At 51.2% G+C, this 27,483-nt stretch overlaps 1 protein-coding gene across 2 annotated transcripts in view; it reads right to left on the bottom strand.

Annotated features, from left to right (window-relative positions):
* The window catches only part of Pak6 (p21 (RAC1) activated kinase 6), a 33,441-nt gene extending 10,511 nt beyond the window's left edge, over nt 1-22,930 (bottom strand). The window contains exons 1-2 of one of the 2 annotated variants that reach the window (XM_052183230.1): nt 22,860-22,930; nt 9,837-9,942 (exon numbers count right to left, since the gene is read on the bottom strand). The gene's annotated coding sequence lies outside the window, so the exon portion shown is untranslated. Of the gene's footprint in view, nt 1-9,836; nt 9,943-10,370; nt 10,503-22,859 lie in introns of those variants that run through there. The other variant, XM_052183229.1, reaches the window with a different exon arrangement.
* Between the last annotated feature and the right edge of the window lie 4,553 nt (nt 22,931-27,483).

Below are 27,483 nucleotides of genomic sequence, written 5' to 3'. Positions count from 1 at the left end.
CATAAGGTTAGGGAGATCAAGCGACAGATTCCCAGCAGAGGCCGGCCCTCTCTCTAGCTGTGTTCTCTCTGACCTTGTGCCTGTGCTTGGGGACTTCAGACACTGACACTTGGGTAGATTTGGGTCTGGGAGTGATGTCAACCTTCTTTCCTCTCTCATCTACTTCTCAAGGGGGTCATGACTGAAACACTAGGTTCCAAGACCCAGACACTAGACTTCACATCTCCATGACGTAGCCACTTTGGACTGCTTAGGCCTCTGCCTCTTGCTTTGGTCAGCAGGGCCAGTCTCCACAGTCTCTCAGGCAGGTCCTTTCCCTGGATTGTTGGCAGACTTGTTTTATGTCAACTTGACATAAGCTAGAGTTATCTGAAAGGAGGGAACCTCAGTTGAGAAAGTGCCCCCATAAGATCTGGCTGTAAAACATTTTCTTAATGATTGACAGAGAGGACTCAGTCCATTGTGGTTAGACCATCCCTGGACTAGTGGTCCTGGGTTCTGTAAGAGAGCAGGCTGAGTCTGCAAGGAGGAGTAAGTCAGTAAGTGGCACTCTTCCCTTGCCTCTGCACCAGCTTCTGCCCTGACTTCCCTCAGTGACAGACTTAGCTGGAACTGTAAGCTGAATTAACCCTTTCCTCCACAACTTGCTTTTGGTTACATTGTTTCACTTCAGCAATAGGAACCCTAACTAAGGCACAGATCCATGTGCTCCCTCTGTAGCTCAGAAATCTTCTAGAGGTGCAAATACATTCAGAGCCACAAAAGAACTGCCCGAGGCCTTTCTCCAAGAACTCTGATTTTTTTTACCACCTCCATGCCCACCAGGAGGTCAGCTCTGGCTCTTGCACAGGAATTCATGGAGAGAGAAGGCATCAGCATCAAATGGTGTCAGTGACTCCGATACCTTCCTTCCAGAGTTCACCGGAACAGCTATTCCTTGACAAGATCTCCCCAGAGGCAGCAGAGAGATCTGCGGAGAAACACCACCAGCCAAGGGATTACAGAGGTTGGAGGCTAACAGAAGGAGTCAATGGAGCCTTGGCTAGGAGGAAATCAGATCGAGATTTTAAAAATCGGTAACCATTTAAACAATGAGAAATACGACTTAAAGGAAGGCCACTAGGGCTCATCTAAAACATGGTCAGGCCAACTGTGCTTGGGACAGCATGTCTGTGAAAGTGGAAAAGTCAGAAGAATCTGCAACAACCAAATTAATTTAGAAAGTTCTCAATCCAAGGTCAACATAAGTAAAATTTAATTGAATTTCAGTATAAAATGAAATAAAGCTGTGCATAGTAGCTCACCCCTGTAATACCAGATGAGACAGGAGGATCAGGAATTCAAGGCCAGCACTGAGGCCAACCTGGGCTACAGAGCCTGACTTGGAGGAGGAGGAGGAGGAAGAGGAGGAGGAAGAGGAGGAAGAGGAGGAGGAGGAGGAAGAGGAGGAGGAAGAGGAGGAAGAGGAGGAGGAGGAAGAGGAGGAGGAGGAAGAGGAGGAGGAGGAGGAGGAGGAGGAGGAGGAGGAGGACTGGAGAGACGGCTCAGTGGTTAAGAGTAAGTATTGCTCTTACAGAAGACCTGGATTTGGTTCCCAGCCCCCACGTGGCGGCTCACATCCGCCCGGAACTTCAGTTCCAATGGCTCTGACACTCTCTTCTGACCTCTCCGGGTTGATATACAAACCACACACATACACATGCAAAATAAAATAAAGATAAATTTAAAAAGAAATGAAATGACATTATTTATCATCTAACATTAAAAATAGCAAACACTCAGGAGTAAATGTCTTCATATTGAAAGCTGTAAAACATTATTAGAGATATTAAAGGATGTTCATCTGCTGAGGAGTTCACACTGTGACGATGTCAGTTACTCTCAAGTCAACCTACAGACTTATTTCAGGCTCAGCATATTTCTTGTGGCAGAAACTGACACACTGATTCTAAAATGTGCAGGGAAACAGAGAACCAGGAATAGATGCAGCAATCTGAGAGAAGAAAGCTGGAGAACTATACTAAATATATATTGAGGTTTACCATAAAGCTAGCGTAATTAATATGCTGTAGGAACAGCACAAGGACTGACAAACAGAGCAACGGGACAGAAGCAAGAATCCAGAAATAGACCCGCTCAGATGAGGTCACTTGATTTATGGCAAAGGTGACATTGTAATATGGTAGGAATAGATGATCTTTTCTGTAGCTGAATGTAGCTGAAGCAATTAAATATCCAAGGGTGTGTGTGTGTGTGGGGGGGTGAACCTGAAGAAATGAGCTCTTGGCATACCCTCAAATTAACTAAAGACAAATTATAACCCACATGTGAAAGGGAAAATCATAAAGAAGGTGGCAGGTGTGGTGTGTGTGTGTGTGTGTGTGTGTTGTGTGTGTGTATGTGTGTGTAATACTGTCTGGCTGTCCCCTCCCCATTCCCCCAATATGTGATGACTATATTGGGCCCAAGTTTGATGGTTTCTTCTGGAATTGCTGACATGCTGGGTCCCAACCCTGTCTGTGTTCATGGATCCCAGAGGCAAATTAAAACACCAAGGTTTTCTTTGTCTAAACAGGAAGAGGGGATCATTATTTAAAGTTTTGCCTCTGCCATTTGTCAATTCAGAAGGAAGGAAATACATGAAAACAATTGCTAAGTTTAACTGGTGGGGCAATGGGCATTTCCTCCTACGCTACCTCCCTGTTCTAAGGAAAACAACCTCCTGTGTGTGTGTGTGTGTATGTGTGTGTGTGTGTGTGTGCATTTTAATCATAAATACTCTTTTTAAAATTTTTTTTCAGTTTTTAAAATCTATTTGGAACATTAAACATGATAGAAATAGAAAAAAATCTCTTATGAAGTCCTCTATGAAAGGAAATTATGACAAGTTCCTGATTAGACAGCAACTGTTCCATCTCCAAGGGAGAATACGCAGTGTACTTGTAGCCTCATAGAATGAATTGGATAATGTTCCTTCTGTTTCTATTTTGTGGAATAGTTTGAAGAGTATTGGTATTAGGTCTTCTTTGAATGTCTGATAGAATTCTACACTAAAACCATACATCCTGCTTTTTAGATAGTGTTTTTACAACATTTGTAGTTTTTCTCTAGATACATTGTGTCTTTTACCCTTCTCCACTCTTTTTTTTAATTTCTTTATTTTATATGTATGTGTATTGTAGCTGTCTTCAGACACACCATAAGAGGACATCGGATCCCATTACAGATGGGTGTGAGCCACCATGTAGTTGCTGGGATTTGAACTTAGGACCTTCGGAAGAGCAGTCAGTGCTCTTAACCGCTGAGCCATCTCTCCAGCCTCCCTTCTCCACTCTTGTTCTACTCTTTCAACTCCCCCATACTAGATAAGAGAGAAAAAAGGATAGAGAGGGAAGAAAGATCCCTGAATAAAGTGAGGGGTCAGAAAGGGGGCGACGTTGTCATTGGACCACTTCTTGCTGATCAGGGGCATAGGATTCCTTTGGGAAAGTTTGATCTTTGCTGTCAGAATATCTAATTTCTTTCTTTCTTTCTTTCTTTCTTTCTTTTTTTTGGGTTTTTTTTTTTTTTTTTTTTTTTTTTTTTTTTTTTTGGTTTTTGGTTTTTTCGAGACAGGGTTTCTCTGTATAGCTCTGGCTGTTCTGGAACTCACTCTGTAGCCCAGGCTGGTCTTGAACTCAGAAATCTGCCTGCCTCTGCCTCCCAGAGTGCTGGGATTTCTAATTTCTTCTTGTTGTTATAGTTTCTTCTTTGTACACACTACTTAACAAACCACAGCCACTAACAACCAGCAACAGCCCCCAACACCCCACCTATCAGCCCTAGATGCCCCCTGAGAAGTCGCCAGAATTCCAAACATTATACAATCACAGAAACTAGCTGCCCCGGCAAGATCACATCCCTGCTAGAGCACAAGGCAAATCACAGTCAGCTGCGTGGACAATCGGAAGCAGCCCCACATCCACACCTGGGATTAAAACAATACATAATCTTATAATATATCTGTGTTTGCTTTTAAGGAAACCAAAATTCCAAAATTGTCATTATAGATGTAGGCCAGGCTGGCCTTCTTTTAACCCTTCTACTTCACACTCCTAAGTGCAGAGTTGCAGGAGCGGATTGCCACACCCACATAACAATTTTTTTTTTATCTATTTTGTAATGCTTTATTTTTACACACGTGCTTGCGTGTGTACCTGAGTGTAGGTATGTGCAGAAGTGGGCCAGAAGTGGGTGTAAGACTCCTTGGACGTGGAGTTACAGACAGTTGCGCACCACCCGACTGACCTGGGTGCCGGACCCAGCTGCAGGAGCAGTACGTGCTCTTCACCGCGGAGCCATCTCTTCAGACCTCCCAATATCTCTAAATGGAAGAGTGACCCACGATAGCCAGTGTCGCCCAGGCTCCATGAGTGAGGCAGGATATCCACATCCTCGGCCAAGGACAGGCTTAGGCAGAGGTCTGTCTCCAGCTTGGTATCTTCCCACATATTCCCAAGAGCCCCGAGAGGGCAGTTGCTGCCTTTGCCTCCGTGCTGGGGGGGGGGGGTTCAATTAAATCAGACTACACCAGTCTTCAAATGTCCCCCCCTCTATTCATCCAACGAGAAGCTAGACCAAAGAGGAGCAGGGCAGGAGTTTCCTCCCAAACCCTACTTTCCCTTCTGCCTAGCCCAAGAAAGAGGGTTTGGCCTCAGACCTGATGCAGAAATAGGCAGCCACAGGTGCCTGGCCTCTCCCCTTCTGTTGGACACCAGCTCTAACTCAGAAGAGGGAGGCCGGCTGAGGATCAGCCCTCAGGCTAGGCACGCACTATGGTGTTTAAGGCGTGCTTTCAAGATTACCTTCCAGCTCGCTGACCCATAACTGGATCAGAGCAGTGTGCCCAGTGCTGGGGGTGGGGGGCTGACTCCAGCCAATACCCATTAGAGAAGGAGCCTCCTCTGGCAGGGAGCCTAGCAGAAAGAATGTAGCAGTCCCTGGCAGCAGCTTGGGTAATGTGTGCTGCCTTACGCAGTAAACCCAGGAGGAGTGCGGGTGTGACACTTCAGGGAGCCACAGGCCTGGGATCACTGAAAGAGGGATGGGAGTCCAAGGAGGTCTGAAGACTCAGAAGGATCAGAAAAGGCCAGAGCTGTTGTTGAGTATCTGTCAGGCCTTTTCTGAGAGCCAACAGTTCTGCAAGGGAGTAATCATCTCTTGTCATCTTGATGATGAGGCTCAGGAGGGCAGAGCCTGCCCCAGATCACAGAAACAGGAAATGGCTATGTATGTGTGTGGGGTGGAGGAAGGGACCAAACCCAGATCAGACTCCATGAGCCCTGCTCTAGGCCTATGCCCACCTGTGCACGGTGAGCAGTGCCCAATCCCAGCCTCCCTAGGCACTGTGAGCAATGCCCACCTATGCAGTGAGCAGTGCTGTCCCTATGCCCACCTATGCTATGCTCTGCTAACAACCTTCTTCTTGGAAGTCTTCACCATCAGGGAACAGAGTCTAGCTAATGGCCCAATAAAAACCAATGGAGGTCTAAAGTGGGGGGGGGGGCGACTCTCCCTCCACCTGACCTGAGGCTTGTCTGAGCCCTGGTAAGCAGTGCTATCCTGACTTGTAGGCTATCCCTTACCTTATATGGAACCAGAATATTTTGTACTCTGTAAGGGGATGGGCAAAATGCTTTTAAAAGGTCTCACTAGGGACCGAGATGACGGGGTCTGGCATATATTAAAAACAAAGCCCCTAAGGGTGGCAGCTGTAAGCTTGGCACACAGGGAAGTGGGCAGGGTTCCATGTGTGAAGCCACCCTTCCATGGGGACAAGGGGAAACAGTCCGAGCACCCGCTTGGAGGATGAGAGGGCAGCTCTCAAACTACTACTCCCAAAGGAGACAAGACAACACAGTCAGCTTCTCACAGATCCAGGACAGAGCTATGGAGGTCCATGTCGGACAGAAACCTTACAGCAGAGCCCTTGAGGTACATATTCATCTCTTGCAACTGCTATTTGGGAGTCACCTTGGGGCCTATCTTGAATCAATATCAGTTGCTCTCCTAACCTGCCAGTCGTGCTTTTACCGGGAGGGAATGTCCCGTGTGGTGGCCCAAATTACCCTGCCACACCTGCCTTTGGATGACTCTAGGTTTCTGCACTTTGAACGCCTTTCAAGGAGCCACTGAAGGGATCCAGGGGAGGGACCGCAGGCTGAGAACACTCGTGGGTGGAGAGGCTGTGCTGCCCCCTGGAGGGGGGACTGGAGTAGGTTAGATTAAGTCACTGACACAAGCAGGTTCTGGGGTACCAGAAAGAGGCTGGGAAACACAGAACAGTGACAGACACCCAGCTCAGGTGAAGGTGACATCGTGGGGAGTAACAGCCCAGTTTCCTCACAAGAAGGTTCCTGCTGTGCCTCTCGGAACTCATGTCTAGGGCCCAAAGGCTCAGCAGGAATCTTGAAATCTGTGGCCTTGACCTAATCTTTAGGTCTTATCCTTTGTATCCATTGCTGACAGGAGAAGAAATTCTTTCCCTTTGGGCGGCTTCTTCAGGCACAGCCTGTTCTTCCTAAGGGAGCTGTTGGAGTGATTTTTAACAGGAATCCCCCAGGTTTGAAGGGCCAGGCTCTAGGCTGAGGACTTTGAATTCAAGATCTGTATCTGCTGGTCTGAGGAGCCCTCTTTGCTTCCCATCACCGAGGAGAAGAATGAGATAACCACACAAACTAAATTACTCGCAGAAAGGGAGAAATGGGTCTGTTTAGACCTGAGGCAAAATTGGCTGCAGTGATCGTGAAGACCCCACCCCACCCAAGTGTGTTTCCCAAGATTTCTTGAGGAAGGGCCTACTTACTTCAAAATCAGACTGCAAGACAGAAGCAACCTTCCTGGATTCTACGGGGCTTAGAAACGTACCCATTTTTGCCACTCTCGAGGCCCCGTGTGGCCCGGAGAGGCCCCGCTCCATGTGAGCTTGCTTGAAACTCACCTAGGCTCCATCGCCCCCCCCCCCCAAGAGGAATGGCGGTCCTCCTCAACCCCTGACTGAAAATTTCTGGGAACAGAAGATGATTCCAATTGTCTTGTTGGCCAGGAAGATTTTCCTTAGCCCTTGCTCTCTGGAGTTTGCCTAAATATAAAGTATATCATTTATGCTGCACCAGATTCACTCCTAGCTCTGCACACCACAGTACATAAGATTTCACTTTTGGGAAAGGGGAGCTTGCTTCTTCCAAATAGACACTGGTTATCCTGCCCCAGGGGAGAGGTGCCCAGCCCAGGAAGCCTCTGCCCCACCCTCTGGCTCTGCCTGGATTCCTGTCCCCATGGAATTGCCAAGCAGAGTCCGGCTGCACTCTGCTCCAATCTATTCAGCAGCAGGGAGCTCCTGTCCCTGCCCTAGGCCCGACTGGTCCCCTTGTGGCTCAGCTCCACCAGGGTCCAGGCCTGCCCTTGGTTTCTCTACAACACGCCTTGGGAGTCAGAAAAGGTGGCACCCCGGCTTCCCATTCTGATTTCCCAAACCACGCTAGAAAGGAATTTCACCTGCTCTTCGCTCAGTGGCTGCCTTCAGACTCAAGCTATGACCCTCCGCTGGCTCTGTGCAGCTCCTTAGGTGCTGACTTATAGGAGGCCCCAGAAAGCTGAGCAGGACACAGAGCTTCCGTTACCCGAATTGTGTGACCCAGGGAGAAGAAGTGGGTCCAGACCTTCCTAGCATTCCCATACTACAGGCAGCGGAGAACCCCAGGGGAGAGATAATGGGCTGTTGTTTAAAAGAATACAAAGATGAAGCTCATTCAGTAGCTAGTGTCAACACTCCTGCCTAATGAGAGGTTGAAGAGCAGGCTAGCCAGCTCGGGACTGTCAATATTGACTTGGGCCTTGTCTGGGCCCAGTTCCAGGCCATTCGAACAGTGCTTGATCCTGCAGCTGCTCACACCAGCACCAGGCCTCTGTGTGCTGTCCTAGAGTCTCAGTCTTGTCCTATCCTGCTTCTAGTACAAGATGCAAGACAGCACTGGGCTGTCCTGGGCGTGAGGCACGTAGTTGGGCACAGGTTCTAAGGAGGAAGAATGGCATTCCCTCAGGGCACTACAGGCTCTTCTTGCTGTCAAGATTTCGACGAATTTCATGTAGAAGCCCTGGTCCCAGGACCCTTCCAGAAGAACTTCAGCAGTGGTCCCCAACCACAAGACTGCTTTGCACGTCTATAGCCCTTCACTTTCCAGATGTTTCCTCCACCTCCCTGCTTTATCCTCAAAACCACTGCGAGGCAGGTGGGAGCTGCTTTGCCAGAGTCTCCCTACACCATCTTCACTGTCCTGGAGCTCACTATGTAGACTAGGCTGGCCTTGAACTCACAGAGCTCTTCCTGCCTCTGCTCCCCAGTTACAATGCCATCCTGGGTGGTTTTGATTCTTGTATCTATGGTTCGTGCACTCATTCTGGGCTCCGTGTTACAGATGGAGAAACTGAGGTTCTGAGAAAGACGGCTCTCCTTGATTATACATGGAGAGGTGGGATACAAAGTCTCTCTGACTCCAAGCGCCTACCAGGAGGAGTACCAGAAATGTCAAACAGCCTGCCCTGTCACACAGCTACTTAAGAGCAGAGGTGGACAACACAGAAGTCACAAGCCAAAGGCTCCTGGTGTCCCAAAAGTACCCAAGGTGACAATATGCTCCGGTCAGACCATGAACATATGAGAACGCATGTGAATACACAGGTGTTGCTGCTGCTCCTGTCTGTGAAGCTGCGTCTCCTCCCAGAGATGGTCCCTTCCCCCGTGCTAGAGATGGTGAGTTATGGCTTCCTTAGTCTGTCTGTCCGTCCATCCGTCCGTCCGTCTGTCCATCTGTCTGTCTGTCCATCTGTCTGACTGTCTGTCTGTCTCTCTCTGCCTTGGTTTTACGTATGTCATTAAACTCATTTGGCTCTAACACCATCCACATATCTTGCTGAGTAGACCACATTATTGTCAAAAGTCCCCTCTCGAGGAAGCTCAAACCCTTCCCGCTGAAGGCTGAGAGGTGCCTTCTCGGGCTGCTGAACACTGACCATTCCAGTTTCGCATTTCAGCTGTTCTATGTGGACAGCTTAAACCTCGCCACTTGACACCGAACCCCGCTTCACAGACATTAAAAAACGTTAGGAGGAAAGACAACTGCCTACGTGATCAACAGCAAAGTGAGGTTCTGAACCCACCACCGTTTGGTTCCAAGTGTGTTCCCTGCCTCCCTGTTCAGTAGACGGTGGTGCAGAATGAGCCGGCCAGGGGCCACTCCCCACCTTAATACAGAAAGAAGCCAAAAGAACTTAAAAAGCATTAGAATATGGCAAGAATGAAGAGAATATAGCTCACACCCTCAGAACTCTTGTGCCTCAGCCCCGGGTGATCCTGGCAGCAGACCCCCCCACCATCCCACCCCTGCCCCATGGAGAGCTACTCTCTGAGAGTGGATTGAGCAGGAGCCTGTTGGCAGGACTTCCTGCACTGATCAACACAAACTTGGGTTTGCTACCGTCTTTCTTGTCTGGAAGCCTCTTGCACGCATTCTGTGGACCTGAGCTGGGTGGAACACAGCCTTGTTCAACGGGTTATCAAACCTGATGACATCAGAGGCTGGGCGGGCCATTTGACTCCCTGCTGGCCTACCATGTGCTAGAAGAGGTTGCAAATGACTTATCTGACACACGCTAGGAATTGAGAAATGGCACCTTCACCCAGCCACTGTCTAACAGTACCTGGAGGAATCCAGCTCAGGAGAGTCCCCTGCCCTCCCCCTGTCCCTCCCAACCTACCCGCCCCTAGGAAGGACTGGAGCAGAAGGCTCCTCACTCACCTCCTGTGGCCTTCTCTCCTCTCCTTTCTCCCTTCTGCGGTCAGCTCTCTAGAGCATGGAGGTGAGGGAAGATCCCAGGACCCTACGGGGCCAGTCCTCTGCCGGCCTAGGGAGAAGCACACTGTGATCAATGTAATTAAGTGTCCCTGCGGATTCTGCGACTGGCTGGAGTCCAGGACATTGGGAACCGCACCCCGCCCGCCTATCGACTGAGCGAACTCGGGTGCCAGCTGAGCCGCAGAGAGTGGGGCTGGAGAGGGTGGGGGAGGGGGCACAGCGCCGCTTCGGAGGTCGCCCTTGTCCCCGCGCTCTCGGTCCCGTGTGGCGCTCACGCCGAGGTGGGTCGCCGAGCCCGTGTGCCGGAGCTCAAAGGCCCCTGCGGGACCTGGGGCGAGCCATCTCCGAACTTCGGGGACTGAAAACCCGGGGCAGGGACGGTGCGCGCGCAGCCAGCCGGTCGCCTAGGGAATTGTAATCCGCGCTCGGGTCCCGGGGTTCCCTGGTCCGCCGGGGCGGGAGGGCCCGGTCACCCACCTGCCAAGCGGGAATTCGCGGAGAGCCCCTAGAGGCCGCGGGAGTCGGGCCCGCCCTCCGCGGGAGGGACCTCGGCGCGGGCACGGCAAGGAGGGGCGGCAGCACGTCGGTGCGACGCCCGCTTCACCTGGCGCGGAGTTGGACTGCAGGGTGTGGCTTCAGGTGGGACGCCGAGAGCGCGGGAGCTCCGGAGAGATCGCGAGGGGCGCTCCGGGCTCGACCTAAGGGGCGGCTGCATGCCCACCGCCTTCCTTCCAGCAGCTTGGCCCCAGCCCCGCAGACCACCGCCTGCCAGCCGCGACCTCCCCGCGGCGCCAAGCCAGGACCTGGATTATCTACTAAGAGGCTGTTGTGCAATCAGCTCTTTAAGTAGCTCGCAAATGCCTGCTTTGGAGCCCCGGGCCCACTCCCCAAGATATGCCCACTCGCACATCTCTCAGGGTCCGATCCGGAGGAAAATCCTGCATCTTGGCTTGCTTGCCAGTCTGGACAAGTTCCCCAGCTCTGCGACTGTCCTGGGGTGGCCTCTTTGTGCAGGCAGCAGAGCAGATATAGAGGGATTCCGATTTCTTTGTCATCCTGGCTTAATCCTGAGAACTTTATGTGGCTTTAAGATTACAGGAAAGGGACTTTAGGGAGAGATCAGTTCCAGCAGCCTGGCACACAGAAACAGAATGATAAGTTCCTGCAGGAGCCCTCTACCTGGCTGGGGGGGGGGGGGGGGAGCAGTGGCCACCTGTCTGTCTCCTCCCCCAAGCAAGGAATGGAAAAGACCTTCGCTGTCCTCCCTTGGGCCCTCGAGAGAACTGTGCTTGCTGAGCGCTAAGGGGATTCTGGCTTAGAAATATGTGACATTTGGCACCCAAGGGGCTGCTTCCTATGGGGGTAGGTGACTGCTGGTGTCACAGCCAGGGAACACTGGACACCGAACAGTACAGGACTGCTTCTTTTGCCACCATTGCTGCTATCTCAAACTTTGGTTTTTTAAGTGACATTGAGGCTGTCGGATGATTTGCTCACGGATTCTTTAGCCCTATGGGTGATATGTCTGAATAAATCATCTGCATTGTGGGCCAGGTAGCTTACCTAGACTTTATGACAGGGCTCCCACTAGCCAGCATGAAGGTGAGCCATGGGAACTTGCCAGACTCCCAAAGGCTTGTGCCCTGTCTGGTTGCCCCTCAGGCCTCCCTCCATGCCCTCTGCTCTACTGGAGAAGGCATGGCACCAGGCTTCTGTGCAGTGGAAGGCTGGTATAGAAGCTTCGGCAGCAGATCACGGGTTCTCCCGGTCACCCAGCCAGCACATATATGCACATTTTATGGCCCTGCTCTCTGCTTTGTCCCCTCTCCTCTGTGTTTTTCCTAAGTGGATTCTCTTTCCTTTGGACATTGTAAGCAAAACCCTGACTTCTGTGGCCAGCCAGGAAGCTGCCTTAGGCTCTTGCAGTGATATGAATGACTTCCTCACAGATCTCTGGGGCCTGGGTACTTGTCTGATGTTGGCTGTAGGAGAAGGTTGTGCTGTGTGGAAAGAAGGGCAAGACTGATTGTTGTGTGTTTGAAATGAACTACAAACCAAAGCTGGAAAGAAATGCAGCACTGAATCTAGAAACAACGTCCTAAATTGTTTTTTACTGATCCACAAGTATACATGAGCTACTATCTTTTAATAAAATGCCAAAATCATGGTTCTAAGCATTAACTTCGAATTGTTGAACTACAATAAAATATGAATATTAGAATATTATCAGAAATCAATTGGCATCTAACTTGGTTTGAATCAAGGATTACATATCCCAGAGTAGATATCAGCCAAGTCTTATCCTTTCCTTACAGGGAATAGGTTTAGAAAGCCCTAGGTTCCCCTCCACCCTTGGAAGCTGAACTACAGACTGGAGCCTCAAGAAAGGCAGGGGCTCCCAAGCAAGTTTAACCAAGGAGGTAATGACTCCTCTGTTGATGAAGTTAACCAAACCTGCTATCAGTAAGATTTGCTAGAGAAAAGTTGCCATGCTCAGTACAGGACACTGGGGGACATCCCAGGATTGCCGTCTAGCATACATCAAGCCGTTTCTACAGTCCTCACTGTTTCCACACAAGTTCAACTGCTCTGGGTTGGATGACACCCAGCAGGTTGGGATGACTGGGATCTACAGGATAGATTGAGCGGCTGGTTCCCCTGTGTCTCTTTCTCCCTCTTCTCTGTGCTCCTCTGATCCATGCCCAGCTCAACCCTGCCTCAGAGGACCACAGTGTGGAAAGTCCTAGCGACAGATGAAAGAGTGTTGCCTGCCTCCAGTGTGCACGCGGCCTACTCTAGGCCTCATTATGGTGCCAAGGATATGGGACCTCAGGCATACTCTCCCCTGAGGAGACATGGTCTCAGGCATACCCTCCCCTGAGGAGACATGGTCTCAGGCATACACTCCCCTGAGGAGACATGGTCTCAGGCATACCCTCCCCTGAGGAGACATGGTCTCAGGCATGGGTCTGTTGCAGAGGGAGTTTACTGTCCACAAATCAGGCAGGAGCTTTGGAGAAAGCACAGGGCTCTTGGAATATTGCTCCAGTCACCCAGTCAGAGCAATCTTCAAGTGCCTCAGGGTGGCACATGGGGTGGGGCTGGCACTTCCCAGTTCCCTGACAGCCACTGGCTGTCGGGCCTGTTGTAACATCTGACCGGCACAGCTAGGGCTGTGAGCCCAGGTTAGGGCCAAAGAGGAAAGATATGGATCAACTTGTGGTTTAGAAATACAAACACATTATCCTTCCCGGCACCTTCTTGCTCAGGACTTGAAACGCTTGCTAGGAACCAGGAGATTGCTAACAAGCTCCCTGGGAGTTTCCTATCTCTGGGTGCCTCTGCTCCCTAACAGTAGTAATCAGACCTGCCAATTACTGGATGCTTCCTGTGGGCGGAGCCCTGAGCATAGCTCTTAGCATGCACTGTCTTATTTGGTCTACACGATAAACCTAGGTGGGAGTGTCCTATTATTATTTTTACTTTACAGGCGATGAAACTGAGGCACACCGTGGCTAAGAAAGGACTCATAATTACTAAATAAAGCAAATGTACGGGTCCTCCCACCTCACCCCCACACTTACCTATTCATAGGTTGCGATCTAATCCCCAGTGTGAGATGGCTACTAAGAGGCAGGGTTTTAGAAATGTTTAGCATCTAAAGGCCCCATGACTACACTGGGTTAACCCCCAGCCAGCACTTGGGAGGCAGAGGCAGGTGGATCTCTGTGAGTTTGAGACCAGCCTGGTCTGCATAGCAAGGTTTTTTTGTTTGTTTATTTTTGTTTTTTGTTTGTTTTTTAACAGAGCTGAGGACCGAACCCAGGGCCTTGCACTTGCTAGGCAAGCACTCTACCACAGAGCTAAATCTCCAACCCCTGCATAACCCCTGCATAGCGAGTTCTAAGACAGCCAGGGCTACAAAGAGAAACTCTGTCTCCAAAAACAAACAAACAAACAAACAAGCAAGCAAGCAAACAAACACTACCAAGGAACTCCTGGCTAGCAGGGAAACATTCTGAAGAGAAACACCTGTGCCCCTCCCTTCCAGCTATCCATCTATGAGGTAGTGGACCACAAGGAATTATGATTTTCTGCTTGAATTCCTTTCTAAGGGAAAGGATGAGCGGAAGCCCTGGTGCCAGCCAGAACTTGCCTCCCAGGGAGGGCCTTCGTACAGCTCTGACAACCCATCCACCCACCTAGCAGGATGTTGCTGAGACAGAGATGGGCTTCTAAAGTGCCGAGCACACACCAGCAAAAGGGCTGCTTGGTTACACACTCATCGTGTTCTCTTTAAAACCAAACCTGTCGGTAATCCTGAAGATGGACTCATGGGCCCCTGGATCTCCCTTCTGTTCCTCTTCCTAGTGCCACCAATTGTATAAATTTTTTTTCCCTATCCCAATCCCCACTACTCCTTTCTTTAATTGGTCCTATATCAGCGAGGTGGCTGAGCCTAGCTTGTTGGGCTGCCAGAGTGCAGACTTCGACCCTAAAAGACCCATAACATCTCATGAGTGGGCTTCACGCCCCACAGAAGAGGCCCCAGAGTAGGCCCCAGGCTCTAGCCGCCTGATGTAATTATGAAAAGACAACCACTTATAAACCAAGAAATGGGTCTTCACTGAACATCAAAATCTTCCAGCATCTTAACCTTGGACTTCTGAGCTCTCAGGATCAGAGGAGACAGTGTGGTATATAAGGCGTGTGGTTAGTGGGGTTCTGCACAGCAGCCAGTGGCCTAAACCAGTTACTGAGTGAAGAAGTCACATGTATGTGACACTGGTATATGATCTATGAGTATCTCTTCACTCTGATGCTCAGAAGTCCCTGAGGCGAAGGACAGTCTGAACAGGTGGCAGTAGGAAGAGGCCACCTTACACCACTACTCGGGAAGGGTGAGTCCTGTACAGTGGCTATCTCCACCCAGAATCTGAAGAGGTCAGGAGGGGCCTCCCTATGTGCAAGGCAAAGGTGGTCAGCAAACCCACTGCGAGGAGCCCAGGGCTAGCTTTCACTAGGCGTGAGTCAACACCAGGCCTGCAGGCCCTGCTTGCCGCCGTCTGTCCATCACAGACCCAAATGGGCTTGATGAGTCCCACATTCAGAGGCACTGGGAGGTAGACACTGACGCTCCTGCACACTGTAGGGAAAAGGAGGGGGTCCTATGGAGACTGGGCTCTAGGAGGGGCAGCGGACCTGCTCCTGGAACTCCCAGCCCTCTCCTCCAGGATGTTCACACACCTATCTCTTCTTGCTCTGGGACTGGTTCTATCTATCACCTTTCCGTGACAGCACGTCCGTGCGTCTACTGATGAGACAAGAGCACAGTGCTTGGCTCTGAGGGTCCAGAGCTCGAGTCAGGAGAGCTTTGTCAGACCCTGCAGGAGGATGCAGACAGAGTCTAGCGATAGAAACCACGGATCCCTTCTCTTGGGAGGATGATGAAGTGATGAGGTCTAAGCATTGGGGTGCAGGGGTTCTTAGGACCAGGGCCCCCAAATAGAGTGAACACGCCTGGTGAAGGAGCAAGAAGACCACACGTACACACACATGTGTGTGTATGCACACACATACACACACACACATACACACACTTTCCATAAAGATCAGTCAAACTATTGTGGTACACCACAGAGCAGAATCCCAGCATTCTTCCAGAAGATAAACTGCCTGCTACTCAAGGAACCCAACAGGTCTATCTACTCTATGGCCTAGAAAAGAACCCAGCTCTGCCTAGCGTACAGTTATTTTTGGGAAAAGTCCAAGGGTGCCCACCTGATGGGACCATCCATCCATTTGCTGATGAGACAAGTCTCACCCATAGCGCTCTCTCTCTGTCTGTCTGTCTCTCTCTCTCTCTCCCTCCCCTCCCTCCCTCCCTCCCTTTTCTTGAGTTCCGATCTTTTCTAGACTGCTCTCCAAACAAACACTGGCAGTGGGAGTTCAGTTCAGCTAGCCAGACCTTCCCTGGTCCCTGAGATACGCCATTCAGGAACACCGGCCTCTCTGCAGACCATGGCGCCCTTCCCAGGTATGTGGACTATGAGCTAAGCCATCCTAGGAAGGCCTGGGGAGCAAAGCTATCGCTAGTAAGGACACTTGCTTTAGAGACATGATGAATTCATTTAATATCTTCTTGCTACAGTTGCTTTGCAGGCTCTAGTATTAGTGGCCTCCCAATACCCTTTGCTGGTGCTTCAGCTCCCTGGCTGCCATCGCTACAGGCTGAACTGAAAGCTGAAGGCCCTTGAATAGAACCCCTTCATTATCCTTTCTCTCTGTTGGACCTGTGGTTGCTATCTCAGGTCCGAGGCTGGGGGAGAACTATAACTGTAGTCCTTGGGTCTGACTTTCAGGGAGGCCACAGATGTTGATGGTAAGGGGATGGGGAAGACCCCTGTGCTTGGACAGATGAGGACCAAAGTTTCTGAGGGGTGTATGGTGCTGCCCCCCAAGGGCCACCCCAATTCTTTAAATAGAAAACTATACTTAGGTGTAGTTGCATGAAAGTCATAGGGTCTGGGCTCTGTGGCCACTGAGGAGCTCTGACCACTGGGTTGACATCTCAAGGTATGGCTTGTCTAGCTGCCATTTGGCTGGCCTGTGCTTGACTGGCTGACTGTATTTCCTTTTCTGGCACTTTGGCACATACTGGGCAAAGCTTCCGTTTGTTTGCTGGAACATTCCTGTGAACACTGAAGGGTGGGTCCTCATCACTCCACTGCCACACCCATGCCTGCCCGCTGCTTAGTTGGTGGAGAGTGGGGCAGTGTCCCCCATATTGCTCTTACATGCTTTGTAGAATCCTTCCAAAGGGCTAACACTTCTACCTCACCCCTCCTTTCTGGACACGGGGCACACCTTCTTCTAGCAAGTGCTACCCCAAACTCTTCTTCCCTGTCTCAGATCTGCTGACATGAGACCATGCTCCTCCTCCTGGGAACTGACCTCTGATGGTGACAGTTGCCAGTTCCATTCCTTCTTCTGGGCTAAAATGATGGCTCAGGGGGCAAGCCCTTGCTGCACAAGCATGAGAACTTGAATTCAAATCCCCTGCCTCCAAAACCCACTTAAAAGGCCAGCGAGGCCCAGCACCGTGTGTCCCAGCTCTTGGGGCAAGCAGGAGACAGATAGACCCCCAGGGCTTACTGGCCAGGTAGTCCACCTGACATAATGAGCCCCAGGTTGAGTGAGATCCCCTATCTCCAAGGAGGATGCTGGAGCAATGACTCCACACTTGAGTTCTTTTGGCACTTCCAGAGGACACAAAGTTCAGTTCCCAGCACCCATAACAGGTGGGTCACGGATGCCTGTGACTGCAGCTCCGGGGGTCCTCCACCCTCTTCTGACCTGTACCATATCCACAGACACACACATGGGACACTAAATCTCTCTCCCTCTCCCTCTCCCTCTCCCTCTCCCTCTCCCTCTCCCTCTCCCTCTCCCTCTCCCTCTCCCTCTCCCTCTCCCTCTCCCTCTCCCTCTCCCTCTCCCTCTCCCTCTCCCTCTCCTTCTCCCTCTCCCCCCCCTCTCTCCCCCCTCTCTCTCTTCTCTCCTCTCTTTCTCTCTCTTCTCTCCTCTCTCTCTCTCTCTTCTCTCCTCTCTCTCTCTTCTCTCTCTCTCTCTCTCTCTCTCTCTCTCTCTCTCTCTCTCTCTCTCCAAAAAGTAAGATAGAGAAGTAAGTGAGGAAGACAATGATGTCAGCCTCTGGCCTCCTCATGGGTCCATCGAGCACATCAGTATATAACACACAGACAGACGGGTAGACACACACACAAGAAAATAACATACACACAGATAGACAGACACACACACACACAAGAATATAACACACACACACACACACACACACACACGAGAATATATACTGGTGAAGAGATGACCCAAGCTCCACCCCCCCCCAGGCCTCCTCTCCCCTCTGCCCAGATTCTCTCATTACCAGGAACTCTCCTCATTGTCCCTTCTTGGCCTAATGTCTTCACAGCCTGTGATATTTCCGGGGACACAACAGAACTTGAGTCAGTCCACTTACAAATTAGATAGATCTGCTTATTGGCCAGTGTCCTAGGGCAGTGCCCAGGAATGATATCTGTCCTTGGGGAATACTTGGTTATCAAACACAGGCCAGACTGAGGCCCTTTGCTGAGCGGAATTCAGGGTGAGCCGGCCAGGGCAGGCTCCTGTAAGAACATGCACAGAGGAGGCACAGGGACCTGTCCAGCCTCCCACTGTCAGGCCAGACCATGTCTCTCAAGGTCACCAAGCTACCAGCCATGCTTGCCTGCTGCTGGTCAAGAGTGACAGGGCTTCTAGTTAGCAGGGTGACCTCAGGACCCCCCCTTTTCTCTCTGGTCCGGTTTTCCTCTATACAGCAAGGAGAGTTGCATTAAACATTGTCAGAGAGCCCCTCCTTTTTCTTGAAGGAGCTACAGCATTTAAGAGGGCCAGCTCATTTATGCATAGCCTTTCCTCTCCTGGGCAACTTGTGCCCTGGCTGAAGGGTCTCCTAGCCCCTTCTACCTCCCGTACCTTCTTGTACAACTCCACACGATGCTTCATTTGAAGCTGGAGATGCTCCAGGCTAAGAAACCAAGCTGCAGAACCAGTCCTCCCAGTTTTAACTCTGCTGATGCCTGAGCTTCTGAGCGTCCCGGGTGCGGGGTGCCCGGTGGTGCCGTGTAGGCAGCCTTGAGCAAGGTGACCGGTTTGTTGCTATTTGCCCTGGGGGAGAGTAGGCTGGGGCCCTGCTGCACTGTGATCAGAGGCCAGAACAACACACAGCTGACTTGAGGTTTCTGAGCACTCAGGGAAGCCTTTTCCAAGCTCTGGGTAGCCAGAAGGGAGAAGGAAGGACTCAGTCACGATGCTCTCTCTTTAGCCAGAGGTCTTGGGCCCTAGGACACAGACACAAATGCCGACCCAAGCAGAGCATCCTCAGGATGGTGCTGTCTGAATCACGGGGCAGAATCAGTGCCCCAGAGAAGTCCCCATTGTCCTAAAATGTCATCAGTGTCCCTCTGTAAATACTTGGGTCTCTGTACTACAATAATACCATAATGAGCTTTTATAGACACTTCTGACCAGTATGAATGTTCCTTTGCTGGGGATGAGGTCCTGTGGCCTCTTGTCTAGAGAGGAAATTTCTCCCAGCTTAACAAAAGAGCTTGTGTTCTGGGTTTGCCTTTGTTTTTAGGTGAAACCAGAAGGGGTGGAGGTGGTGGAGGTGCTGGTGGAGGTGCTGGTGGTGGTGATGGTGGAACTTTTCTAAATTACTATGACAGATGATCACTTAGTAGGAAAAGTTTTAAAAGTTTTGGGGATTGAGCATCAATACCCTGACCCCCCCAAAAACCACCTTTCATCAGTGGTCCTCGCTGCATGCCGCCTTCCTTTGTGTTTTAGATGGGCATAGTGAGAACTGCAGCCTCCACTGTGAGAAAAGATGTCAGGCCCACAGAGGAGTGGTACCAAGCAATCACTTCACCTCCCTATCCCTTGCTTGGGTACAACCCACCCCAAACCCTTAGGACCCGGAACTCTGGGCCTCGGAGGGAACCATTCTCCGTAGCCTGGGGGTCTTTAAAGAACAGGGGCACACGATTTGCTCTATGGGCAAATGGATTTGGTACCGCTGTTCTCCCTGGCTTTCTTGGGCCTGGACCTGTCAGCATTTGTTTCTCTAAGGGGAGGGTCATCCAGCAAGCCTTTCCCGTGTCCCCTAAATAATATGGGTCCCCTCTTTCCAGCACCCTGCTCCTCCAGTGGTCTCAGCAGTTTTCAAAGCATCCTAGCTGCCCCCTCCACAGCCCTAGCTCACAGGTACTGACTATCTGTGTGGGCTGGGAGAGAAACTAAAGTGGAGAGACATGCACTAACTCATCCGAGTCACCAGAAGCATCCATGCAGGCCTGACACACACTCCTGACTGCACGGGGACATGTCCCAGGTCTGGGACTTAACCCTGAGCATTGTTTGCCTGGACCTAGAGACAGATCCACAGAGTTTTCTCCCTTAACATAGGGATTTTGAGTGTGTGGTGGGGGGGGTACATTTTTTATGAAGTGGCTAATAGGACTGGCTCGAATTCATAAATTATTTGGACTGGATGAATCATGGGTGACAACTTCAGAGATGAGACGGCCATCGCAGGCATAAGGAGAAGCCATCCAGTTACAACCTGGCTCTGTGGCTCAGCCTTGACCCAAGATCAGCTTCTCTCTTCGTCCCTCTACTCTGGACAAACTTCCCCAGGCCCAGAGCTCTGTCCCATCTCTCGTGCCCACTCCCTCTCCCCACCACCTGGATTTGGTACTCAGTGACCAGGCAGTCACTAGCTGAGAGCCACTGACCAGGGACAAGCACTGTCTGGATCTCACAGCCTGCCCGGTACCATGGTCTCCTGGCAACTTGACCCTCGGTGCATTGGGGCTGAGAGGCACCTGGGTCACCAGGGTCCCACCTCATGAGTGGACTGTTGTCCTTACTCGGTGCAGAGCAGAGCGGGGCAGCTCTTTTGTCTCTCTGCCTTCTGCCATGCGATGTTTCAGTCAGCGCAGAGGCTTTTGCTAAATATGGGCCCTTTGACCTTGGATTTCCTGGCTTCTGAAAGTGAGATACAAAGAAAGCTCCTTTGTGTGTGAATTACTTGGCAGTACATTATTGCAGGATATTTGATCACATCGTGAACCCCAAGATCATGATCTAGAAGAACCTTGTTGTGGTGTGGCTCAGACCTAGCACACACCTTTAATCTGAAAGCTAAATAAGTCAACCCTAGGTCTAGAGGCGGACCTTGGCCAGCTGACAGGGATGAGCATACAGAACGGAGGGTCTGTGAGTTCAAGGGGATTTAAGACAGTGTGGAGAAGGAGAAGGAGCTTTGCCCTCTGGGGTGGTGGAAGAGTAGGAAGGCCAGCTGGGTGTGTCTCTGGTTCGTTGAGCTAGCAGGCTTTCCCTAGTGTCTGGCTCCTCCGTCTTCGTTTGGCAGACCGAACAGCTGGGATTTCATGTTTAAAAACAACAGTACGTCCTATGTTGTAGTAGCACACAGACAAGCCTCCTTCTTCTCATGATCCCATTCTTGGCTTATTCCTTCCTAGACCCAGAGTCTAAGTTATGATGGAGGTAGTGTGTATGGGGGGTGGGGCTGTCTGGGGCCGACAGTTTCCCAGGTCATGAATATAGCTCATACACACAGGAGGGCTAACTTTGGCTAAGAAATTTCCATCTCCTATGCTGTGCCCTGCTTTGCTAGCTAGCCCACTTCTACCAGGAGACTCACAGAAATGAGCTCTTTTCTCAAGCCGGCTCCCTACCAAGGCTGGCTACAAAATGCCTCACAGCAAGGTTTGCGGAGCCCAGTACTGGCCACCTGCTCTACTGCTGGGCGTTCCCACTGACATCTGGATGGCAGCCACTAAGAAAGGCTCTCTGCTTCCAGCCACAGGTCTCTCAGAAGCTCCTTCTGCCTTCTGCAAGGGAGATTTGCTGCACTGGTGACACCTCTGGGCCATGTGGGTAAGGAATACCACCTTCTAGAATCTCAGCCTATTCTTGACTGCTTCTGCCAGTCCTCTGTGCCCAGAATCTCCCACAGAGACAGACAGAAACCAGCCCGAAGGCTTTACTGAACCCTCTTAAGACCCCATCTCTCGGTGGCCTGGCTTCTCTCCTAGGCCTCCTCCTGGCTAAGCCAGCTGCCTCCCCAAGGGACACTGTTTGTTGCATATTCACTAGCGTCGCCATACTGCTCGAAGCTGAGCTCTGGCTTCTGCTCAGTTCTGCAAACTTGGAGGCTCCCAAGGCTAAGAGTCACCTTCTGGGAGGAAGCGAGAAGCCCTCCCACAGCCTGGTCTTTTCCTCAACCTGGAGACAGGTATAGAAGATACTGTAGTCTCCTTCCGACTGCGGCCCTTTGTGTTCTCTCCCAGGACAGGCAACAGTGCTGGTCATCCTGAGGAAACTACACAGAGTAGGCTGGGCCCCACTGGCCGGCACCCTCCCTGTGCCTGGCAAATCTCAAATGCACTCAGTGTATATGGGTGGGGGAGGGGTCATCAGAAAGATTATGCAGTTCCTATATGCCCTGCAGGGGCTCAGAGTTTCCACCCAAGTCAAATACTTCTAGAAGGGTTTAATCTTGGTGCCAAGTGCCCTGGTGCCCTTGTCATATGTGTTCTCAGGATTATCACCAGAAAAAAAAAAGTGGGTAAAAATGCTCACGAGGGGGACCTTTCTTGACCCAAAGGCCAATCCCTGAGCTCCTAAACCCACCCTGGGAACTCAGTTTTCATCAGAACCAACTTAGGGAAAGATACCGCTACCCCCAACCTCCCACCCCGCCTCCCTGAAAAAAATGCAAAATTCTCTGACCTTGGCATTCTACCCAGGGGCTGCACTGCATCAGCCTTGCTCCCCGGAGCATGACCCTGCCTTCCTGGGGCCTGATAAAGCCCACCAGCCCAGGACCCTGAGCGGAAGTGGAGAGCCCAAGCAAGACTGAGGGCAGTAGTAGCTTGCCCCCCAGGCAGGCCCCTGGCCCTGGCCTCACACTGATTTTCAGTCAGTCTGCCAGGTTAAGTTCAGGGAAAGGGCACCAGTAGGAAGCAGGAACCCACTAGGCAGAGGATGCACCATAAATAATTGTGGAATGACTACACAGGGGCAGGTGAGAAGGGCTTCTTGGAAGGCGTCCTGGTGGCCCTGGCTTGGTCTAAACGCAGGGACTGTAGAAACAAGCCCAGAGCCAGAAACTGGTTTCCACCAAGCTGTTTTGAAATCTACCTGAAGAGGGGGTGGCCAACAGTCAGGCCGCCTCAGGGATTCTTAGTTCAAGATCTCACAGCTTTTTTGTGAACATGGAGTTAGCTTCTCTGGCCTTGGTGAGGAGTGGCCTCAATATATGGACACCCTGTGCCCAGCTCAAGAATCCAGAGCTTGCTGCCACAGTGGAGACCTTACCTTGGCACTCCTGAGCAACTGGGCCTCACCCTCTCTCCCACTGCAGGCTGGTGCTTGCCTGGAGCCCGGAAGCTGGCTGCTACCTTTAGGCAAAAAAAGAAAAAAGAAAGATATAGAAAAACCCCGGTGATTTTCTCTCTCAGCCGCTTCTCTCCAGAAGGTCCCTGATTGGTGTCATCTTGTCTTTGTGGGCACAACCTCTCTGTGGGCACAACCTCCCTGTGGGCACAACCTCCCTGCCGGCAGCAGCTTACTCACCTATGTGTGTGGGGGAGGTAGGGGGCCGCACCCCTCTGCCTAACACACATTGGAGCATCCCCCAAAGGGGGTTTCAGGGTGGCCCCCAGCTGAGCCCCAGGCTGTAGCCTGCTCACTGAATGTGTCTTTGAGCTCAGCAGGGACACACAGTAGGAGCTGAACAGTTCTGCCTGGGAGAGGGATAAGATCCTTAGTAGGAAGGTGTTCCCCAGGCTGTCAGGAAGACAATCGATGAACCTGCAGACCCATGCCTGTGAGTTTAGTTCTTAACACTTGGCCGGGCCTCAGGACCGAGTCCTATCTTGGCATCTGCCCATGCCTCTGTCCTGTGGACCCAGCAAGGGCTTGGGCCTGCCTGAGCAGGCAGCTGTTCTACAGTCTGCTCAGGCCATGTGCTTGGTGTCCCTTCTCCCCAGCATGCATTCAAGACTAGGCTGGCCCACCAGCATCGGACAGAATCAACCGCTGTCAGGTCCCCATCCCAGCTCTGCTGACCAGCTGGCTGTCTTCAGATCTGGCTGGGCGCATACACACTGTGACACACCCTCACCCTCTCACACACGTGGGGCCACACCCAGTACAGAGCCACCTACCTGCACAGGCCTGCCTATGCCAATCCAGTCTTGCCCTCCAAAATACCAATGACCCTGGAAGCCACACGCCTTACAGAAAGATCCCCTTCAGAGGTGAGCTCCAAGGCAGCCCAGAAGGACTCCAGTCGGTGTGGACTAGACTCCCCGTCTCTCCCAGAACCTTCAGAGGACACACGGGCAGCCTGAACACCATGTCTGCTATTGTATTCTGCCAGCCGAGGTCTCTCCATGGGCACCTCTGGCTGCCTCCATGCCTTCTTCCATGTCCTTAGGGGATAGTGGCAGCTTCCCGGCGGCGAGTTCCATCTTCCTCCAAGCCGAGGTAGGGCGGGGAGAGTTAGAAGGGGCGGGCCTCAGGGACACCTCCAAGTTTTCAGCTCCCCAAATAATCAGATGCAAAGGGGGAAGGAAGAAAAGCCAGGGTGGGTGGGTGACTCAGTGGCGGTGGGCCGGCTTAGTCACCTGGATGGCTGCTTGCTGCTCCCGGCATGTCAGGAACCGAGCAGTGCCCTCCCCCCACCTGCTGTGGTCCGCCGTTGCTGTCAGGAGGAGCTGGCGTGGAGCCCCCGGCGTGTTCAGGCTGCGGAGTAAGCGACAGCCACTCCCGCCTTCCTCTGGCCAATCGATCAGGGCCCGGCAGCCCCGGCCGCGGCGCACCCCTCCTCCGCTGTGCACCCCAGCTCACTCTGGAATTTCTCCATTAGATCCTCAGGCAGCGACCTGCTCCTGTAGGGCGCGAGCCTCTCCAACGTTGCCTGGCAATTTTGATATCGTCGGGGGTTGCCATGGGGAGGAGGGTGATGTCATTGACACAAAAAAACCCACTGAATTTACAAATCAGCTGGGGCTGGAGCTATTTATAAAAAAACACGTTTCTCACTGCTTTCCTTTGCTGAGGAGGAGGGAGAGGAAGGACTGAGGGGTGGGATTCAGGGGAGCCTACAGTGGTTCACCTCACCGTTGTTCCCCAGAAGCCAGACCTTCTTGGCTCGCGGCCAAGCCTAACCCCCTTCCCATCCCCGCCCCAGGTTTGCAGCTGTGGGTCTCAGCCCTGGCAGGCGTGGCCACAGTTGGGCTGCCCGGCCTTTACTGGTTCCCATCTGGTTTTGTCCTAAAGGGCAAAAAGGGTGAGGTTGGAAGGTGGGGTACTCAGCCCTGTGGGTACCGTCTTTCCTTTCTTCCCTGCCCCAGCATCGCCCCTCCCATGACTAGAAAGAGTCGCGTTGGTTGGAAAGGAGACCCAGGCTCTCTCGGATGCCCACCTGCCGCTTCCCTGGCGAGAACTTGATGAGCTTGGCCCCTCCTTCCCTGACTTGAGCCTCCTGCCTCCTTCACTGGTCATTTTTTCCTCATGTCCATCTGGGAAGTGCCCAAATTCCCGCCTTGGTCAATTGTTTGTCTTTTCCCTGTTTCCAAACACTGGTCCGTTGAAACGCCCCCTCTCCGTGGCTTCCACTAAACTCTGCTGAAGGCTGACCTCAAACCCATGTAGCAGCTGCCCGTGTGGTCAGTCCAGCCCACACCGCCCAACACATGCTCCTAGACCCACAAGTACTGGCAGGAGACAGAAGTTTTTTTTATTCTAACTACCCAAGGTGGCACTAAGGTGTACACATTATTTTTTAATATTTGTTCTTAAAAATCGGCTAACACCCTGAGCTCTGAATTTTCAGTCTTGAGCTCACATCTCAACTCTGTTGTTCACTAACTGAATGACTCTGGCATGCTGTTTAACCAAATGAACCTCAGTGTCATCATCTATAAAATGGAAACAATTTCACCTGCCTCCCAGGACTATGGGAATTCAGTGAATAAGGTCAGGCACTGTCCATCTGAGGGCTCAGGAGCCATATGCGTTCTTCTCCGTTGGCCTAGGTCATTATTGCTCATTCATATCTACCTAGTCAAGCTAATCTTCTAAAGCCAGGACTCCAAGTCACTGCTATGCGAAGGTCTCAGGCTGCACACGGGGACAACTTCAGTGTCCAATAACATGGGCATCAAAATCAAAATACAAATGTCACTGGGGTGGGGGAGGAGAACAGGAAACATTTTCCCTTGAACTAGGTAGGCAATTTGGGAGAACTCTGTATTTCCTTTTTGTCCATGAGGAAACAGTTATAAACTATCTATATAGGCTCTAAAAGCAGAGAGAAGCAAGTTTAGTCAGAAGCAAATCCATGGTGGGTCACACCTGTTAGCCTGGTACTGGGGGAAACTAAGGCAGGAGAGTTACTATTAGTTTGGGGCTAGTCTAGGCTCCATAAAGCATTCTAGGCCAGCCAGGGCTACAGAGAATCTGATCTCTCTCTTGTCCCCTCATATATATTAGTATTATTTATAATCAGAAAAAAAAATGGAAGCCACAAAAAGGCTCACAAATAGGGAATTGCCCTATATAGGATGGCACTTTCCAGTGCAACTAAATACCTGCTGGATCCCGACGAAGGATGGAGTCAGGCCAGCAAGATGGCTCAGGGGGTAAAAGTGCAGCCACACAAACCTGACAACCTGAGTTAGAACGCTGGATCCCGCGGTGGAGGGAGGACATTCTCCTCTGATCCCCATATGCACGCCCTGGCATTCATGCACATGCAAGTGCACACATGCACACACATGTGATAATAAAATAAGAATTAGAATTTGTTTCTCTGTGGGGGAAGAATGGCACTGACAACAGGGAGAGTTGACACCACGTGCTACAGGACAATAGAAACCGTCATCTCCTGCTCACTGAAAAGTACACGCTATTTCTACACCTGTTTTTAACTCTGCTGTTACCTGGGGTGGGGTGGGGGAGGCTAATGAATCTTCTACTTTTTTAAAATTTTAACTTTTGTATTATCTGAAATTTTCACTGAGCATATTTTTCTACTTTTGAAAATACCTGTTTAAAAAGAGTCAAGAAGGGGTGGGAAGATAACTCAATGATTAAGAGCTCCCCCTGCTCTTCCAGAGGACCCAGGTTTAATTCCCATCACCACATGGCAGCTTGAATCATCTGAAACCCTAATTTTAGGGGATCTGGTGCCCTCTGTGGACCCCCCCACACACACACGGTGTACAAACAAACACGCAGTCGAACATTCATACACATAAAATACAATCACAAAAAGCAAGGGTTTAAAGACTGAAATGCAGAATTCCAGGCCAACATGGAAGCCCACGACCTGTAAAGTGCACAGGCAGCACATGCGTGTGAACGTCCTCCACGATTCCATTTTAAGGCAGTGTGGGCATATGAAAAGTCCTTTTGCTTCTCTCAAAAGACCAGAAATATTTTAGAAGGAAGAGCAAGATTGAAGGAGTTAAGGAGAAGGGTTGTTTATTATACTAAATTTGAAGGAATAATAGATCGGAATAACAATTACATCCACTCTCTTTAGGAAATGTGAAGTTTCTAAGTCCTTGCCGGTTTATAAGAAGTAATAGAAATTGCTGAAGCAATTGCTCCAGTCCAGGTAACTCTGCCTTCTGCTACAAACCCAGCAGCCACACAGATCACAGCCAGTGCAGGGAGAGAGCAACACAAGCCCCTCCCCCTCCTCTCCACATCAGTCACGTTCTCCAAATACCAAGGCCGGGAATGAAGAACAGGACAGAGAAATCAGGGCAGCCTTGGGGGCCTCTAAACATCAGTGTCGACCACAGTCTTCACAGATGCCCACACCTGCACAAAAGGCGCTCTGAACCTCCTACTGCAGCCTTGCACTTCGACCAAGAGGATTCTGATTGGCTGGCTCAAGTCATGTGCCCACTCCCGGACAAAGGGG

This window comes from Apodemus sylvaticus, chromosome 5 (assembly GCF_947179515.1).
Source record: "Apodemus sylvaticus chromosome 5, mApoSyl1.1, whole genome shotgun sequence".
NCBI lineage: Eukaryota > Metazoa > Chordata > Mammalia > Rodentia > Muridae > Apodemus > Apodemus sylvaticus.
This window is presented reverse-complemented; position numbering and strand designations above follow the sequence as displayed.